The following is a 19,681-nucleotide window of genomic DNA, read 5'->3' as shown; positions in this document are numbered from 1 at the left end:
TTATGCTACATGTATGAAAGCAAGCAATGCAGATGTGCTTTTGACTGGTACCAAAAGAAAAAAAAAAAAGGAAGAAACGGAAAAAAACAGAGAGAGGAAAAAAATGAAAAACATAATGTAACTTCCCCTTCCCCCAAATGCTGGAGAAAATAGTAGATGTTTAATATAGCTATATAATTACATTACCTTCTCCTAGTCAAAAGAGAGACAGAGTCATGTATTTAATTTGTGGGGTGGAGAAAGAATGTAAAAAGACTCAGGAACAGTCAAAGAAATAGTAACACCGTACTCATATTGTCATTAGGTTTATTTCTGTGTAGAACAAATGCCACTTAGCCAACATGTATCAGTAATTCTAAATGTGCAGTTGTATGAAATCTTGCCAAAAAGAATGTGATTATTTAGATCAGCAAGTCTGGATTCAAATCCTTACTAGAACGTTTAAAAAAAAAAAAACACCTTTATCAAGTCACTTAACCTCTCTATCAGTTTCTTTATCTCTAAAATGAGAATAACAATACCTGTCCTACCTACCTCACAGGGCTGTTGTGAGGATCAAGTGAGATGATGTATGAGAACTCACTCTGTAAACTTTAGAGCACTATACAAATGTTAGTTATTATCTTCATCCTAGGGGTTAGAAGGAACCTCAAGGAGTTATCTAGTCCTCATCTTTGTGTCCAAGTAGAACTTCATTTAAAAGAGCTCAACAAGATAGTGGTCTATCCTAAAATTTAAAGAGAACAAAATTCTTCATAAGTTTACCTTTAAATGACACAATCTTTTTGAAGAGCAATTTGACAACAAACAGAATCATGAAACTGCTCATATGCTTTGATCAAAATAAATTTAAAGAGAGGAAAGAATAGATTATGAAGAAAATCCTGACCAGAAAACAGTGTGATCCTTGTTAGAAACAAACACACAAATAAAATGCATGCATATGTACATTTAGATAGAAAAAAAAAAGATTGGCAGAAAACAGATGAAAATTATACCAGTAATCATATGCAGTAATTCTTATCCACAAACAGATAAGAATATACCTTTTTCCTATTTTCCAAATTTCCTGCTATAAGCATGTATTATAAAAGTAAAAATAGAGCCCACGCTTTTAACCATTATGCTATGCGCTAAAAGTTTGGAGGAGAATATGCTTTAGAAAAATTAATCAGGATTAATTTAAGATATAATTTGTGTAAAGACAGGTAGGAACTCCAGTTAGGCTGTTCCACCATGATGGAATATTGGTTGCCACACATTCACATACATCCTCAGGTTTTTGTTGCTATTGTTTTTTGTTGTTTTTTGTTTTTTGTTTTTCTTTTTTTTTGAGACGGAGTCTCATTCTTGCCCAAGCTGGAGTGCAGTGGTGCGATCTTGGCTCACTGCAACCTCCAGCTCCCAGGTTCAAGTGATTCTCCTGCCTCAGCCTCCCAAGTAGCTGGGAATACAGGTGTGTGCCATCATGCCCAGCTAATTTTTGTATTTTTAGTAGAGACGGGGTTTAGCCATGTTGGCCAGGCTGGTCTCGAACTCCTGACCTCAGGTGATCCGTCTGCCTTGGCCTCCCAAAGTGCTGGGATTACAGGTGTGAACCACTGCACCCAGCCTCAAAAAAGTTTTGACATTAGATTATAGGTCTACTATGTTCCTTTAAATACATAAATTTTAAGACTACTTTTCATTAATTCTGTAGAAAAGCATATATATATAGTATATGCATTACAAAGATGCATAAGAAACATTAATAGGAAAAACACAACAGACTGTTCAATCAGTGATTTAGTTGTAAGGAATTTTGCCATTGCTGTTGTTTTTTAACCTTCATTATACTTTCTCTGACTTTTCCAAGTTTTCTATAATGAGCATGTATTCTACAATGTAAACAGGAGAAAAAAAGAACCATCCAAAATAGAAAAACAGACCAGAAGGAAAGCCTGATGAATAGTGTTTGTTGACAGGGAGTGAAGTCATGTAATGAATTTTAGAGCTGTATTACAAAGCAGAATCAACAGGATTTTGCAAGCCAAATCCAAAGGTCAATTATCAGGTTTTAAATTATTCCATTTCCTAGCAGCATCTGACACAGCTGATTCCTCTCCACTTTCTGAATCTCCTTTTTTTTCACTTCACTTCTGGGATATCACATCCTCCCATTTCCCTAGCCACTTGTCAACAGCCTTTGATAAAGCCTTCTCTTCCTGCAGACATCTACATACTGAAGGATACAACAGTTCAGTCCCCCCATCTTTCTTCTTTATCTACACTCATACTCACTCATCCCTTCACACTCACTTATCCCTAAGGTGATCTTATCCAGGCCCATCTATACTCTAATGATTCCCATAGGTATCTTCTCCAGCTCGAAGCTCATGAGACCTTCAGAAGAGTGTAATCTGACATCTTCATTAAGTTGTCTAATAAGTACCTCAAAGTTAACATACCAAAAATGAACACTGATTCTACCAATCCTCCCTCCCCCTCAAAAAACTGTTCCTCCCAAGGTATTCAGAGTAAATGGAACCTCCAATCACCTAGTTCAATTCTAAAACTCTAGAATTGTCCTTAGCTCCTCTCCCCATATCTGACACATCCAAGCTATCAGCATATCCTGCTAGCTTTATCTTCAAAATGTATCACACATCTGACCAGCTAACATGCTACTCCCAAATCACATCTCTCATCTAAGACTGTAACAGCCTCCTAGTGTCCCAGGTTTCTCTACTGCCATCCCCTCTCCCCTGACAGTTTATTCTCCACAGTTATCACTGTGATCCTTCTAAAATATTAAGTCAGATCACGTTAATATTCTTCTGTTCAAAATCCTCTAAAACCTTCCCAACACATTTAGACATAAAGCCCAAAATCCTAGCCAGGGCCCACAGGGTCCTATAACAAGATCTTCTCCTGCCAATTTCTTTGACTCCATCTCCTCCCCCTGCTGATTCACTCTCCTCCAGTCACACTGGCTTTTCCTGAACATAGGGAAGCATAAGCCCATCTCCAGGTTTTTGCACTTGCTATTCCCGCTGCATGAAGGCTCTTCTCCCAAATACCCATAACTCATTCTTTCCCTTCCTTCAGGTTTTACTTAGATGTCACCTTCTCAGAGAAACCTTCCCTAACCACCTTATGCAAAACAGCACATATTCCCATTACTGCCTATGGATCCTTAGCATACTTTATCCTTTAAAATGTTTCTCTTTATGACATTAAGTATCTGACAGTCTTCTCCACTAGAGTGTAAGCTGCACAGGTAAGGACCTTTGTCTCCTATTTGTGGCTGAATCCCCAGAACCTAGAATAACAACCTTGTGTACAGTAGGTATTCCAGAAAATATTTGCTGAATAAAAGAATTATGAGAAAAGACAGATTGGGAGAACTTAAACCTTGATGAGTGAGAGAAAATGTTTCTATTGACCAAACAGAGAAGTTGGAAAGAACAAATTTGGAAGTAACATACTGACTTCACTCTTTTGATATATTGAAGACATGAAGGAAAAAGATCAGACAAAAGATGCATCAAGGTAAAGCAACATCACAAAAATTTCAAAGTAGTGGTAATCAGGAAGGTTAACTGCTACACAAAGAACGAATAAAGGAGAGAAATCCACTAGTTTGACACACAAAGCAGAGAATCAGGTGAGAAGGAGTTAAGAAGTAAGTAAATGAAGAATGACAATAATTGTAGTCGCTTTTAAGTTTAATGGAGGAAAGTGGAGAGAAGGAAGGGGACAGAAGAGGGAAAAATCAACAGAGATCTGACCATGTTTATATGTGCTGGAAAATAACTTGGAAGGTAAGTGATGACTTGAGGTTCTATCATTGAACAACCTCTTGGTCAACAATCTACAATTAGAATAACTAAGACTGCATTTGAGATGTTTCTCAAAGGTAAGATTTCCAAGCATGCATCTTTTTTTGAACTCCTGCTCCTCCTGACAACACACTTCCTTCAACTCAAAAATCCATTTCTACATTAAATCAAGCTCTACATTGCTTTCAGAGTTTCCAGAGCTCTCATGCTGAACATTCAAGAGCCCCAACAACAGAAGCACCTCCAGTATGTTTTTAGTTCCCACCTATATTCCAGAACTAGGTACTAGGTGCCATTCTCATTTTTACCCCCAAGTCTGAAACTTAATGCCAACTTTATAACAGAGGAAATAACTGATCTAGAAGTAGTTAAGCTGAGTTTGACCTTTGTGCTGCCAGCATAATCATCACATAACAAATGTGAAAAACTCCCTACTAGTCCTGCCTTGTAATTTTCCTTTTTGTGTGGTATTAAAGTGATTTAAACCAATCCCTACTGTTGAGAAATGGAATAAATTTAACCCCAAATGGTTCTGAAATTTTGGCATAAAATCCATGATCATACTCAGAAATCTCTTCGAGCCTGATTTTACATCACATTCAAATTCCTCCCATCCCAACCCCAAATTGCCCTAATTAAACTTGCTTAAGTGAAGTCCTCCTGACCTTGATACTATTTTAACTCCAGACTATGTAATTTAAACCTATCTTTTTGGAAAGGGGGCAAATGAGATAAAGAGAATAAAAACCATTCAGAGTTAAATTTATTGCACTGCTCAACAATAGAGATTTGTTTAAATCACTTTAATACCATACAAAGGGGGAGAATTACAAATCAGTAACAGGAGGGACTCTTCATATTTGGAATGCATTAATTATGCAGGCAGCACAAAGGTCAAACTTAGCTCAACTATTATACTTCTACATCGGTTATTTCCTCTATTACAAAGTTGGCAGTAAGTACCAGACTTGAGGGGGAAAAGAACATATCTGTGCAGTATCACAACAATAAAGAATAGATATCTACTTTATAGGGGCTGTGTTAAGTATAGTAAGAAAATATGTGAACACCTCCTCTTAACAGAGCCCCTACAGCTTACCCCTCTAACATCGCAGGAGACCACCAGTCTCTACTTGACTACCCGTTGGTAAGAGTTCTTTCCTTCATGAATGAGTAACAGATTCACTCCAAAAAGAGGCTGAGGTATGATACACTACACCGAGTTGTATGTTACATACAATTAACTATTTGGGAATGAATTTATCCTTGTAGATATTATCATGTTCTTAATTTGAAAAAAATTAACAATGCTATATGAATAATGCTTTTCTTCCCCTCTTCTATTCCTTCTTTATGATACATTTTAAAACACAGGTTCACTGAGTTGAAGATGGTATATATATACACCATATATATGTGTGTATATATATATACACACACACATACACATATATGTGTGTGTATATATATACACACACACGTGTATATATATACACACACGTGTATATATGCACACATACACATATATGTGTATATATATACACACACATACATACACACACATATATATTCATTTTACTCTTAGATATCAAATGTCTCTCCAAAAATATAAAATATTTACAGTGCAAAGGGCTTCATATTGTCTCAATAAGAACTCACTAGCACTAATTTCAGATTTTTAAAAGAAACATGGTTACTAAAAAAGCTTGAATACTTTGTGGATTTATACACTGCCTTTTTGTATATCTTTAAGTTTGTCAGTTATTAAGTCAAATTTAAAATTTCCCTATTAATTCTTAAGTACTTTGTATAAGGCCAAAGAGCTTCTATAAAAGAGCAACGAATTCGGCTGCCCAGGAATGGCAGCTTTACCAGATACAGTAAAAGCCACCCCTATCCTTTGACTGAATGTTTTTCTCTGCAATATGGCTTTAGCCCAAACTATGCAAACTCTAATTTAGACAGATAACGTGAAATACTTGGCTCCTGTCAACTCCCTTACCTTTATAGTTAAGAGGAGGAGATATTCACCTTTTTGGTACAGGCACAGTTTGGTGCCCATTTGCTACTTTTTCTTACCTGGTAGGTTAGACTTTCAGTTGTAAGGTATTGGGATGCTTTTGCTTAGAAAGGGTCTGGGAGGCATTCCAGTCTCAGGCGGGTACCCTGCCCCCTTGATTTTTCAAGGAACCCTCAGCCCCATCCTTGAAGAAAACATAAGGATGTTTTGCAAGTTTCTAGAAATCTGAGCCAGAAATTAGAAATCAATTTACTGATTGTTGTAGATGTGAAGGATTAACCTTAACAAACAGACAAGAGGCTGACAGAAGTGAGCTAGGTCTTGCTTATCCTGTTATTAGGTATTTCGTGGAATAAGCAGTTGAAGCTGGAGAAGGACGAGAAGAAACGGTGATTTTTTTTTTTTAATGTTTCGGGGGTTTTCTCCTATGGTTATCCTGAGTTGGGGTTTATAAGGCAGCACAGGCTGCCTAATGCTGCTTTTTTATGAACTGAAATCACTTTGGGATATTTTTTCTGCAACACTGGAAAATTTTATTTAAAAACAAAAAATACTTAAGCAGATATCTGTATCTTTTCAATTCTTTTCTAAGAGACAATACTTATTGGGTCTGCACCTCCATACTTGAGCTTGTTAGCGGTGCTGTTTCTGCTGTTAGCCATGTTAAAGTGTTAATCCTGCACATTTGGTAATACAAGATTGTTGACATTAAAAAAAAAATCCCAAGCATAGACAAAACAAAGAATAAGACAGTGTTAAAGGAAAAACTTGAGGAGAAATAAATTTGAAGGAGCTTTACTGAGCAGTGAACAACTCATGAATCAGGCAGCCCCCAAAATCACAGCAGATTCAGAGAGACTCCTAGGGTGCCTCTTGGTCAGAACAAATTTATAGACAAAAAAGGGAAGGGAAAGTGACATACAGAAATCGGCAGTGAGGTACAGAAACAGCTGGATTGGTTACAGGTTGGTGTTTGCCTTATGTGAACACACTTTGAACACACAGAAGTCTGAGTGGTTCAAGTATGGCGGCTGGGATTGACCAATACTCAGCTACTGTTACAGGCACATACTCCCAAGTTAGGTTTCTAATCTTGTCTGCTGTTAAGCTAGGTTACGGCTCATCCACAAGGACTCAAATATAGAAGTAGAGTCCTTCTCAGGCATATTTAGTTTGCTTTAACAGTAGATATCCTATCATGTAACCACAAACCATACCTGTGGAAAACAGAGCAGTAGAAACCTAACCATAAAACATGATCTTCTAATTTCATTAAAGGAGTATCTAAATATAGGACATTATAATAAAGGCTAAAAATGTATTAAAGTGTTTTTTAACCTACCAAGCAACATTATGAAATTAAGAAAAATAAAAAAATACACATTCCAAATTTTCATTTCGATTAGCTCTGTCTGCCCTATGTGTATAAAAACAGGCAGAAAGGAGGCACTTGGCCAGACACTAACCAATTTTAGAAAATCTATGGTGACATAAAGTATACACTCTGTTAATATGAGTATCTGTGTCTGTGGAGAAGGGGAGAATACTTTATGGATTGCTTCCTAATTGTTTAAATATTATTTTTATTTCTTAGATTTTTTTATGCAATAGCACATGAGAAAGTTACTGTCTCATAGTTCATTTATTTATACAGCCCACTAATTACAGACTTGGTTCAGTAAAAAACTGTAAATATTGGCCAGGCACGGTGGCTCACGCCTGTAATCCCAGCACTTTGGGAGGCTGAGGCGGACAGACGACGAGGTCAGAAGATTGAGACCATCCTGGCCAACATGGTAAAACCCCGTCTCTACTAAAAATACAAAAATTAGCTGGGCGTGGTGGCATGCAGATCATGAGATCAGGAGATCAAGACCATCCTGGCCAACATGGTGAAACCCCATCTCTACTAAAAATACAAAAATTAGCTGGGTGTGGTGGTGCGTGCCTGTAATCCCAGCTACTTGGGAGGCTGAGGCAGGAGAATCACCTGAACCAGGTAGTCGAAGGTTCCAGTGAGCCGAGATCGCACCACTGCACTCCAGCCTGGCGACAGAGGACGACTCCGTCTCAAAAACAAAACAAAACAACTGTAAATATGAATGTAAGCATGTAAACACAACCCTCAGAGATACTAGAACTATTTAGTAACCATGAATTACTTTAATCTGATAAAAGTATTAACTAAACATTTTGAGTACCCTTCATTTGCTATTTCTCTGCTTGGAATGTACTTTACTCGCCTAGGATTTTCAAAAGGCTGGCCACTACAAGTACCTCAGCATGCAGCTACTCTCAATGTTTGAGAGAGGCCTTCCCTAACTAGCCCAAGTCAAATAAACCATGACCTCTGCCACCAAAAAAACAATTAGACATTTTCTATCACCTTACAATTTACTAGGCTGACACAAAAGTAATCGTGTTTCTTCCCATTGAGAGTAATGGCCAAAGCCACAATCAATTTTGCACCAACCTAATACTTGCCGGCTCCATGAGGGCAAGGACTTTGTCTCAAACACCACTCTATCCTCCAGCACTGGAAACAGTCTGGCATATGATAGGTATGCAATAAATATTTGTTAAACAAACAGTACAGTACCAATCACTTTTATCTCAAAGAAAATCATTATACCTTACATACGATTGTTGTAAACTGCTGATCCCTGGAATGTTATTTAATGAAAATCACGTTACTGTAAAACAGGAATAGGTTTAAAAAAAAAAAAGCAGCTCAACCATCTTATAATATGGATCTCATTATTATTCACTGAGTTTCACATTCTAATAAGTCAATTCCCAACTAGGCACTTCATTCTGTAACATTTCAGTTGCATTTACTCAAATATATGAAAAAAAACAGACACAAACAGGACCACCCAAAGAGTTCTTAGAGAATCACATATTTTTTTCAGTAAAAGAGGCCAGGAAACTGAGTTAAACAATTTACAGCCCTAATTTGTAGTAGCCCAGGAAAAGACTATTATGCTACTATATGCTCCACTAAATAGAATTAAAACTCCACAAGAGCAGGAATTTGTTATTCCTTTGTTTTCTGATGTATCACTAGTGCTAGAACAGCAGCTGGAACATAAAATGTTCAGTCTTAAAACATAGCTTAAATGAACAAATGCATGAGTGCATACAAAAATATCATGGCTCTATCTCAACAGATGAGAACCTCCATGTTCAACTAGACTCAAATCAGGAAGCTATCCTCAGCAATCAAAAGAAATAGAATAAAACACCTCCGCCGGGCACGGTGGCTCATGCCTGTAATCCCAGCACTTTGGGAGGCCGAGTTGGGCGGATCACAAGGTCAAGAGATCGAGACCATCCTGGCTAACGTGGTGAAACCCCATCTCTACTAAAAATAGAAAAAATTAGCCAGGCACGGTGGTGGGCACCTGTAGTCCCAGCTACTTGGGAGGTTGAGGCAGGACAATGGCGTGAACCCAGGAGGCAGAGCTTTCAGTGAGCCGAGATAGCGCCACTGCAGTCCGGCCTGGGCGTTAAGAGCGAGACTCCATCTCAAAAAAACAAAAAAACAAAAAAACAAAAAACACCTCTACTCCATCACAGTAGTGTTGACTAACCCATGCAGAAGTCAGAATTAGGATGACAGTTTAGAAAGCACAGATGAGAAGGAAGCATCCAAACATGGAATAACCAAATAACTACAAAAAAAGCTGCTCACTCAAAAAGATGGAATTAGTAGCATTTTTCAGGGTGTATGCCTAAGAATCACAGTCTCCTTTTAAGAGTATAAAAACGGTTCTATAAAAGGAACTTTCATCAAGTATATTAAAGAGATTAAAGATATGAACCTTAATAGAAAAAAAAAGTCAACTCTGTAATAAATTTGGAACACATAAGAGAATTACTACAACTTGGAAAACACAATTCTGATAAACATACCTAGGTAAAGGTCATAACTTAATGAGAAAAAAATTATTATTGTATGTATTCAGCCTTGAAACAGCAGTAAAATGTATCTTGCTCCATTCTATAATGTAGGTTTAGAAGTCAGTAAATGCTTCCTGTCATCTTCCATAAGTTTCTCTGGCCTCTTATGAACAGTTTAGAATGGGTAAACGCTTACATCAAGTTCATTTCAGTTAACTTTCCAACTCTAGAGCCTTCCTCAAGAAAAATCAAGTATATAGAAACCCTCAGAGAAAAACTACTTTAATACGGTTTATTTGTCCATGTGTTTTACATATATACACACCTTTTTTTAAGAGTGTAGTCCCTTATTTTTATTTCACATATTTCTAATAACTCAAGTTTCCTGGCCTCTCACAATTAGACGAATGGATCGAATATTCTAGATGTTTGAGAAAGATAAACTAGAAGGTCCTAAGACAGTATTATAAAAAGACGAGAAACACATCATTCAAAAGCAATTTTTTTCCTAGTGTATTTGTCCCAGGCCCAGTTAATACAGGGACCAAAAGCCTTACCTACAAAAACAGTACCTAAGGATGTTGCTAATAAGTAATAATACAATCACTGGTTTCCCAAGACTACTAAATCAACAGTTAAAAGCTAAATTATGTTCACTATACTGCTTTAAAAAGGAAGAATTATCAATATAGTTTTTTAAATGTCAGTTTCTTGAAGATTTATTTACAATAATTATTTCCCTAAATCATCACAAGAATGTTTCTGTATTAAAGCCAAGACTGATCTGTCCACTAATCAAGGTCATTTATTTGACAATTTTCCTGTCACCAGTGTGTATCAAATTTAATTTAAAGCATTTCATCAACATTCAGCCTTAAGATAAGGGAAAAATTTTCTACCAAACCTTCACAACCGATCAGTTAATTTCCAAGCTGACCTCCTTTTACATATTTCACGTGCTTTTTTGAAGTTGCATATCAAGAAATCTTATACTGAAATTGATTGTAATTATACACGTAACAGAGGAAAATATGGTCCTAAGGCCAAAATTAAAAATCGCAGAATGAAAAAAAATCAGCAAGTACTTTTAGAAGAATTCTGCCTCTATAACAGTAACAAAACTATGCAATGGAACACACAATTAAAAGTACATCTCACTGACTACATTGCGAGGTGATTGGATTAAAAAAAAAATTTGAGCATCTTAAGGAAAAAAGCACTGTGACATATATATTTTTTTAATCTATGAACTCATTATAACCATCAAAAAGGAAAGAGGGCCGGGTGCAGTGGCTCAAGCCTATAATCCCAGGTTTAGGAAGCTGATGCGGGACAATCACTTGAGCCCAGGAGTTCAAGACTAGCCTGGGCAACATGGAGAGACCCCATCTATACAAAAATAAAAAATAAAAAATAAATTAGCAGGTATGATGGTACACACCTGTGGTCCCAGCTACTTGGGAAGCTGAGGCAGGAGGATCACTTAAGCCCAGGTGGTCGAGGCTGTAGTGAGCCATGATCACGCCACTGCACTGCAGCCTGGGCAATAGAGAGCCTGTCTCAAAAAAAAAGGGGAGGGAGGAGGAAGCCAAAAAAATTATTTGCCACCTCTGGCATTAGCAGTGATCATTTCACCAAAACTCTTTACTCTGAAAGATCATTCCTCCAACTCCTAACTCTGAAATGTTCATTCTTTCCTTCTAATCTGCCTCTTCAGTAGGAACTGTAAGCAACCAGGTAATGAAACAAAACTTTCCCTTACCAGAATGCAGCAAATAAATGTAAAAGAAAAGTTAGATTTAGAAAGCCATCATTTTGCTACAACTGACTCCAGCGAATATCATCAATGGATGCATAAAACCATTAGGAAAAAGGCTGATGAGGAAATAAATATTTTCATATTGCCAAGGCTGCATCGCTGTGCAGATTACTTGCCATCTCAAGTATTTAGGAAGAAGAGATTTTGCTCTCACCACCTTAACCCAGTAATCCAATTTAACATCAAGAGTCAGATGATAAACATTCTAAGATGTGACATTATACAGCTTCACCTATGAAGTTTTCCGAATGCCAAATATGTTTGACTCTAATCAAGTTTTTAAACCTAATTTCCAACTTGCAGAAAATCCAGTTTAAAAAATCTAAAACTCAGGATGTTGCTAAGAGACATTTGGTCTTACCTGTTCAAAATGTATCAATGGAAAAAGGAGTGCAGAGACTTCGGAAATACAACTAAATGCCAAACTAGGTCCTTGATTACAACCTGAGTTGAACAAACCGGGTGAAAATAATAGCTTGGGGACAAATGACTAATTTGAACATGGACAGAATATTAGATGATACCTGGAAATTGTTTCTTAGGTGCAGTTATGGTATTGTTATATATAAGTCCTTTTTGGGAAGATACATGATAAAGTTCAACTAAATGGGTAGACTGGATGGATGAACTGGTAAACTGATAAATTAATACAACAAATATAGCAAAATATTAACAGCTGTTGAATATTGGTGATGACTAAACGTGAGTATACTGTACTTTGTTTTTCAGTATGTTTTAAATTTTCATAATACAAAATTAAATTAAAAATTTTTTTAAAGCTTAAAATGACAAGTATCCTTAACCAGGTATCTAAATAGCATATATCTCATTTACAGTCTACTTTGTTCCAAAACATATTTAAAGTGTCTTTTAAAAGGATATACAGTCAACCCTCCAAATCCATGGGTTCTTCATATGTGAATAAAACCAATAGCATATCAAAAATATTTGGGAAGGCTGAGTATGGTACTCCTATCTGTAATCCCAGCACTTTCGAAGGCCAAGGTAGGAGGATTGCTTGAGCCCAGGGGTTCGAGACCAGCCTGGGCAACATAAGGAGACCCCGCCTCTGCAATCCCAGCACTTTGAGAGGCCAAGGCAGGCAGATCACTTGAGGTCAGGAGTTCAAGACCAGCCTGGCAAACACGGTGAAATGCTGTCTCTACTAAAAATACAAAAACTAGCTGGGCATGGTGGCACGTGCCTGTAATCCCAGCTACTTGGGAGGCTGAGGCAGGAGAATGGCTTGAACCCGGGAGGCAGACAGTGCAGTGAGCTGAGATTACACCACTGCACTCCAGCCTGGGCAACTGAGCAAGACTCCATCTCAAAAAAAAAAAAAAAAGGAGGGGGACAATGATGTCTGTATGAAACATGTACAGCCTTTTTTTTCTTGTCATTATTCCCTAAAGAATACTTCACCACAACTATTTACACAGCACTTACGTTGTATTAGGTATAATTCAAAGATGATTTAAAATACATAGGAGGATGTGCACAGGTTATATGCAAATATACACCATTTTATACCAGAGACTTGAACATATGAGTATACTGGTATTGTGGCAGGGAGAAGTCCTGGAACCAATCCCCTATGGATACCACGGAATGACTCTACAATATAAGGGAATGTTTTAAAAGAAAAAAAAAAATGCTGACAAACACGAAGCAAATATATATATATTAAAGATTATTAAAATCTTTATGCCACATATATATGTAAATATATATACGTAAGAAACTAAGATGAACTCAAGAATAATGTCAGTACCCAGAGTAAGTTACAAATATTTACTTTTATTAGGCGTTCCCTGATCTCATGAAGACTAAAAGTCAAAGTTTGTCAGGTATTCAGCAAAGCTCTTTATGGAGAAACACATGAAAAAACAGTCAGTATACCTTAAAAAGGTACTACCTCTAAATTGGTCACTCCTTCAAAAGACATCCTTATAGCAGCTTTTATTAGACTTTATACATTAAGCAAATCATTTCCTAAGGGGGTGTGTATAACTAAAGCGGTAGACATGACAATCAATCTATGATTAACTGCTACCTAAATTTTAAAAAGAAATCAAACTTAACTAGTATTTAATCAGATTGCCACTAGTATCCTTGATGAATACATGTCAGTCAATTTATCCAAAAGGAAGGATACTGAAAGAGTAAAAATTCCATAAAGTAGAGAGGAGTTGACACCCTTAATGCATTTTGTTTGCCTTCAGCACTTTGCATTGTTACAGAATGTCATTAATATAAATATAGTTCCTTTTATACTAAAAATACTTTGTAAAAACAGTAGACTGTTTACAGTAATTTTAGGCCAGGTGCAGCAGCTCATGCCTGTAATCCTAGCACTTTGGGAGGCTGAGATGGGTGGATCACTTGAGGTTAGGAGTTCGAAACTAGCCTGGCCAACATGATGAAGCCCCGCCTCTACCAAAAAAGGCAAAAATATTAGCCAGGTGTGGTGGCAGGTACCTGTAATCCCAGCTGCTTGGGTGGCTGAGGCAAGAGAATTGCTTGAAGCCAGGAGGCGGAGGTTGCAGTGAGCCAAGATCACACCACTGCAGTCCATCCTGGGCAACAGAGCAAGACTCTGTCTCAAAAAAAAAAAAACCACAAAGCTAAACAGTAATTTTAATGAAACAGGAAGTGATTATTAAAATCTTTATGCCACAAAAAAATTATCCATTAATTCATAGCAAAGGACTTAAAAGAGCTATTATACTTAATAAATTACACATTTTTGGTTTACAAAATAAATGTTCTACAAATAAGACAAGTGTTAGAAACGTGCTGGCCTTTTCTAAGTAGATGTGATAAGTCATGTGAGAAAATACACACCTTTAATCTGTCCCTTCTAGATAAAATGATATTTTAGTGATAAGAAAGAAACTCTTTTTCTTACTTTAAAAATAAAAAACTCGGGCTAAGAAAACTGATATTTAGGTATGTTTTCATTGTTACGTATTATCTGGCTAAAAAATGAAATGTGGCACTTAAAAAAATGTTTTTAATCTGGACATTTAAAAATTTTCCCAAATAAAAAAGTTCAGTGAATTTTGATCTCATATAGTAATAATTATTTAATGTAACCACTTCCTAGTAGTTTTAAAAAACAAGCACACTGAAAGATGGCAGAAATGTTCTAATTAACTAAAATAAAAGCTTTTCTGTATTTAAAACAAAAAAAAAACTAAGATTATAACTTACAATAAATTTCTTCCATTTAAATGTATGTATAATCGAGTTATCTTTTTCAGCTATGATAGCCATTAAAACTCAGTATCAAGCTCAACTTGGAACCAGATATGTAAAAAATTTTATCAAAATAAGATGAAATTTCCAAAACTAATTAAGCATGTGCAATCGTAATGCATTCCAAGTAAGTTCTTATACAACTAATAATTTTAGTTAATAATTTGAAAAGTATAAATATTTTATCTATGGCTCAACATTTTAAAATATTTAATATCTACTGTATTTGTTATACAAAATACATTAATACAGTAAAACAGTAAGACAAGCAATATAAATACACGTAAAAATACTGGTGTGCACTCAAATGTCTTATACATAAACTTACACAATCAAAAAAGTTTGGTTATCTTACCTTAATGAAATATCTCCAATACACAAGTAGCAATTTTGACACCCATCTCCTTCAGAGTAAAACAAGAATTCAATCTCCCTCTAAAATTTCTGATACGAGCAAATGATCATGCTCTATGAACAGAGAACTGGACTTTATCTGATTCCCAAGTTCCACTTGTTAGGGAGGAAATACAGATATACAGTCTAGAAGTCTTTGACAAGTGAGGCAGGATGTGCTCTGAAAAAAAGCCTAGTAGTCAAACCTGGGTCCCAGGATGACCAATGAACTAGGAAAAGGTACTGATCTCAGATTCCTCACAGACTGAACTATAGAAATTGTACTTGAAACTGCTAGCTGTTGCCCAATAACCATTCAGCCATTCTTCCTCATTTACTGGAATTCCTATTTTTTAGCTGGGTACATGGTTACTCATAAAAAAAAATGACACTTTTCAATCTACCTTACTGATAGATGAGGTTACTAAGGTGTGGCCAATGGGATGTGAGTAGAAATGAACATACAACTTTCAGGATACAATTTTAAATGAAGGAGATATTACCTTTCCCTCCCCTTTTTTATTGAGTGGAATCAATATCTAATAGCTGAAGGGGCCATCTCAAATTATGCAATAAAGGTGAAATTAGTCATCACACATAATAGCGCAAGGTAGAAGGAGCTTGGGTCCCTGGCACTGTGCAACTCCATACTAGCTCTCAGTCACTTCCTTCTGAGCTACTGCAATTTCTTTCTTTATACCACTGTTATCTGGAGTTTTCTATCACTGTTAGCTGAGTGTAATCCTAACTAAAACCAAGGCCAAAAATTCTGAGTCAAGATGATGACTCAGTAAATTACAACCTATGGGAAGCAAATCCATGATGGCAACAGAGACTAGGAAAATAATATAAAGTCTGGAGTACAGAAAGTGTTTCTGGGGTCAGACAGGAGGCTGAGGAAATGAGAAATGGACAGCCAGGGAGGCTGAGGAGGTCTAGGTCTATGATTTGGAGAAATGTAGGTAGCCAGCTTTCCCACTTCTCTAAAAAAACAAGGATCTGCCACTGCCAAGGAATTATGAAATTCAGCTTCTGTAGCTGGCGGGTACAGAAGCTATCCTATTTCTAGGATAGTGAAGGCGAACCAAGGATAGGGCCTTGAAACAAGTAATCACACTTCTGGGCCACTATAAATTAGCCAGTCTCATCTTGAGATCCCGTAAGAATCAAGATGCAGCTCTCTATCTTTCATCAGAATTTCTTTTTGATCAGTGTCCTCAAAAGATAGCAAAGACCTTAGAGATTTTATTATTTACTTTGCTTCCTGACAGAAAAAAATTAGTAATTATGAGGCTAATTAGACAAAGGAAAAGGAGGTCAAAACTAAGGTTAAGAAAACATTTGCTCAAGGATCCTTGATATTCTTTATATCAAAATTATTTTTTTATTCACTTCCTTAAACTATCCAGGCTGTTGTCCACTCAACTTAAGGGGACTATTCACACTGTATCTTCTGAGATTGGTACCCACTGGAGTTGTCAACCAGTAAAATGCTCTCATCCTAATCTCAGACTCTGTTTATAGAAAATTAGCTTTAGCAGGAAAATAGAAATGACATCAATTATGCTTTAAACAACGTCATCATTTTGGATATTCTCATACTTCAGGAAACTTACATGTAATCATTCCATGACAATTTATCGTTCTTGTTATGTAAGCACATATTTGATAACTAATTTGTCATTCACGATTCACTTAAAGACATGATAAAAAAACCTATGACGAAAGATCAAAATTAGGGAAAGACAGTATTTTAGGGAGGAAGAGATGGCAGAAAATAGTGCCAATACCAGTAGATCCAGATCAGAAATCTTTTGAGAAGATCTCCAACTAAGCAATAAATATGGAAGGGAAAAGAGTACAAGGGGAGAAGACACAGGTCTACAGAGTTCCAAAAGAAAACAGGCAGCAACTATAGTAAAAATGGCAACAAGGGATTCTGCAATCCTGTCATGACTAGAAGAAAACAGTGAGAAAAATCACTGGAACTAAAGAAGATAAAATTGATGAATTTTACTCAGCTAGTTCTTACTTTAAATGTGGGCTATAAAACAAAAATTATACCAAAATGATCTTCCTTTGTGTCTGAAGCTGTGGAGCTTCTCCTGTCTATTTAAGGCATTAAAGAGGACCCCAAAATAACTTTTTGAGGAAAATTTTAGCCCTGTCCTCTACAGCAGTGGCCCCCAACCTTTTTGGCACCCGGGACCAGTTTCATGGAAGACAATTTTTCCACGGATGAGGGGGTGGTTTTGTGATAAAACTGTTCCACCTCAGATCATCACACATCAGATTCTCAGAAGCAGAGCACAACCTAGATCCCTCACATGCAATAGGGTTCGCGCTCCTATGAAAATCTAATGCCACCGCTGATCTGACAGGAGGTGGAACCCAAGCGGTAATGCTCACTGGCCCGCAGCTCACCTGTTGCTGTGCAGCTGGGTTCCTAACAGGCCCCAAACTGGTACTAGTCCATGGCCCACAGTCTGGGGACCCCTGCTCTACAACAAGGACAGCAGAACAGCCTCCTATTCAAGAAACACTCCTATCAGAGCCTAAATTTATGCAATCTCATACCCAGCTCTGGTGATCAATAAAACTTATGTATAGGGCAAAAGAAAACAAAAGGCTAATTACATTCTCAACAGTTCTCAGATAGTATCATATAACTCATCTTCTTACCAATATATTGAAAAATCTAGTGAGAACTGATATCCAAGGTAGGCTGTTTGAAAGATAACTTAAAATCTACCTGGGATTGGATCAGTCAGACCATGATGTTAGCCCCTGTAATACTGCTCATACTGGAATATATATTGAGGGATATAAGAAAAAGCCCTATGTTCACTGAAATTATGTTAAAGATTTTTTTATATCACACTGGTTGAAATTTCTTTCCAGTTTTAGTGTCAAAAATTATTTTCCTTTTCCTAGATACTAAATTTGTTTTTACATTCAGGACATTGTATTCTTCACCTCGGAATGTTTCCTCTTCAATAGTAATTGCTATAAATCTGAGAGGCAAAGTTGTACCTCACCTGCATCAAACATTTTATTTTCTTAACTTCTAGTCTCATTATCTGGTCCCACTTTTTCCTTGTGCGTTTTTCCAGTCAAAATTTACTAAATGCCTACTATTCTAGTGCCGGTATGAATAACATACATAGCTGCAATCCCTGCCTTCCTGGAGGTAAATTATTTAAATATCTTTAATAATTAAAGTATGGCTAAACCTCCACGAATAATTCCTGGGATTAAACACAGTAATGCTGAGAACTGCAAGAACTGTAAAGGGTCTGGGATTTTTACCCTACTCACAAACTAATGAACTAGCCCATTACTGATTCATGTTTACTGACAGAAGACACAAGGGTACTGGGTAAAGACAAAGAACTCTGTCACCCATGGCACAGCAAGCAGCATGATGACAAGATAACCCTGTCTCCTCAAGTTCCACAGGGACAACACAGATATGCCTATACAGATGCCTACAAACACAGTGGGTTGAAATACAGGAGAGCAACATTGTTGAAAAGGCATTGCCTTTTATAGTGAGCAGTAAGCAAGCCTGCTGATTGTCGAGTTAAGAGGTAGGGGTGAGAGAGCAAATGTAATGTCATCCTTCAATGCTGCTTGCTGCAATTATGACCCTGAGAAATGGTCCAGGAAAAGAGTGGTCAGGACCTTGCATTCTTGCCATGCTGAGCAAGAAAGCTCAAGAACACTCAAAACTCGTGGCAGACAACCTCTCCCAGTAAGTTTATGTTAAATAACTAGACTTATTAAACATCGTGGGAAAATAAGAAGAAAAATTATTTCTATACTAAACTTTAAGCTCCATTAAGAAGAGATCAAGTTTTGTTTTACTCAACATTGTATGTCCACTGCCTAGCATATTACCTAGCATATAACAGACATTCAATAAATGAATAAAGTCAAAATCAGCTAATTTGTACAAAAAAATTATCCAAGTTAATGTTTATTCCTAAACCACAATTTCTTCAACTGTAAAATGAGTATGAAGTTAGAGGTTTTTTCTTATATCTAGTTGCATTCCATCCTGAATCAACTTTATCTGATAAAGAAGGGTTCAAGTAGCTTGCAGTACACGTCTACCTGTTGGCATTTATCAAAGGCACATCTTTAGAGCACGTCTCTGGTATTCAAGATTAACAAAATCACTGGCCAATGACTATTTTTCTCTCTAAATTGCTTGGTCTTTAATAACTAAGCGCCATTTTGGGCACTCATACATCTTTCCTACAAACACACATATATTCTTTAAACAGGAAAAAGAACTATCTTCTTTGTTCTTTCAAGAACAAAACTAAAAAGAAACACACACACACAAAAACAAGATAACATCCTAATCTTGCTGACTACAAAGCTAAACGAAATCTGAGAACCGATTTAGAGCACTGATCTTAACAGAACTTACGTACTTGAAGGCAAAAAAATTTAGAATGA

General features: G+C 36.7%; 1 protein-coding gene across 4 annotated transcripts in view; it reads right to left on the bottom strand.

Moving 5' to 3' along the window:
* The window catches only part of PHF3 (PHD finger protein 3), a 78,455-nt gene that overhangs the window by 34,660 nt on the left and 24,114 nt on the right, over positions 1-19,681 (bottom strand). The gene's annotated exons all lie outside the window — the stretch shown is intronic.

This window comes from Pan paniscus, chromosome 5 (genome assembly GCF_029289425.2).
Source record: "Pan paniscus chromosome 5, NHGRI_mPanPan1-v2.0_pri, whole genome shotgun sequence".
NCBI classification, from domain to species: domain Eukaryota; kingdom Metazoa; phylum Chordata; class Mammalia; order Primates; family Hominidae; genus Pan; species Pan paniscus.
The sequence above is the reverse complement of the archived record's forward strand: the minus strand, read 5'-3'. Positions and strand labels throughout refer to the sequence as shown.